We start from the raw sequence: 1,761 nt of genomic DNA, 5'->3' as shown, positions 1-1,761 counted from the left end.
TGCCACCTTCCCCCTGCCCCCTGCTTCTCGGCCCGCAACCCACTCACTCTCATCCTCGCCGGCCCCTCCCCCGCCGGCCTCAGGTTGGGGTGACGTCACCGGGCAGGGCGCGCCCACCTGCGGGCGGGGGAGGGGCCGGCGGCGCCGGAGAGACCTTGAGAGGTCACCGCCGGTGGCCCCTACCCCTGTCTCCTCCCCGGGTCTAATTCCAGTCCCTTTCCGCAGCCCTTACTCCGTTTTTCCTGTTCTCGTGACCTGGAAGCAGGGACGGGGTGGGGACGAGATTCGCCTAGGGGCAGAGGGAGGGGGCTACGAGAATCCAGAGAAACCGGGCAGCGCCTCCCCTTCCCCCGCACACACACCCTCGGGGCTCCTTGGCAGGGAGCCTGGCCCCTGGCCCCCAGGTCCAGCTGTGAGTTGAGGGAGGAGAGGCTCTGGGCTGGGAGGGCTTCCTGGAGGTGGTGTGGGAGGCAGGTTTGGGGGCAGCCTAGCGCACTGGGGCGTCCCTGGGAGGGCCCTGCTGCTCCTTCCCTCCGGCAGGGGAAGTGGCAGTTGGGTGCCGAGCTCTGGGTTTTGTCCAGGTGGCAACCTCTGGACCAGCCGCACCTCGGCGCCTGTCTTGGAGGAGGGCGGTGCCCATGGTGGGGCAGGGGGCTTTGGCCTCCCCTGCGGAGTGGCTCTGACCAGACCGGGAGGCAGGACGCTGCGTTTTGGTCCGAGCGCATGTACCGTCTTGTGGCCCATTCTTGGGGGACAAGTGCATGTCCCGGCTTCCCCCTCGGCTTGGTCTCTCCGAGCTGGAGCGGGAAAGGAGCGAAGGGATGAGGTTGAGGCTGGAGATCTTTTCTTGGAAAAACAGGGCTGCCCCATGCAGCCCTGGTTAAAATGACCGCGGTCCCCCTCATGCCTGTCTCCCGGAACTGGTGGGCAGGAGGCATTGAGGTCTGACGGAACCCCAGAGGTCAACGGTGTCATCTTTTCAGCCCCAACACTTACAGGTGATATTAATAATCAGTCACGTGGGGGCCGTCATCCCTCCGATACTCACCGCGTGCAGGAAGCTGGGTGGACGTCTCTGTCCCAGCATTCCATGAGCTGTGCCCGTCACCCTATTTGCATGCTAGAAAGGCCAGACAATTCCCAATCGCGCGGGGCGCAACAGCCCCGCTGTCCCCATACTCTCCCTCCCGCCCTGCTCTGCCCGCTCCACTCACCTCCCCTTCGCCCTGCCGGCTGCAGCCTGGGAATCGCGGGCCCAGGTGAAGGTTCCTGTTCCCACACTTTTGAGTGGGCTCTGAGGGGACTCCACGGGCCCACGCGGTGCAGAGTACCTGGCTTGAATCAGCCCCAGCTTTTATCAGCCATGTGATCCCGGACAAGTCACTTCACCTGTTTGAGCCCCAGTGTCCCCTTTTATAAAGAGGATAAGAACAATGGCGATTCCACGGGGACTTTCCCAGGATTTGGTGAGGGAACGCATGTAAAGTGGCTGTTTAACACAATGCCTGGGCATAGTAGATGCTCACTAAACGGCTCGTGTTGTCAATAATTACTAAATACGCGAGGGTTTGGGAAAGGAAGAGATGACACCGCCCCCCACCCAGATACGGGCCTGGGAACGCAGGGACAGGCCCGGGGGCGTGGGCGCTCGCAGTGGGCTCGCAGAGGTCGGGTCGCTGCAGGGCCCTGAGCGCCGCGCCGCACGCAGGTGTTCTCCATCGCCGTCTTCGGGCCCATCGTCAACGAGGGCTACGTGAACAC

Source organism: Colobus angolensis, unplaced genomic scaffold (assembly GCF_000951035.1).
Source record: "Colobus angolensis palliatus isolate OR3802 unplaced genomic scaffold, Cang.pa_1.0 Scaffold59, whole genome shotgun sequence".
NCBI lineage: Eukaryota > Metazoa > Chordata > Mammalia > Primates > Cercopithecidae > Colobus > Colobus angolensis.
Note: the sequence above shows the minus strand (reverse complement) of the source record.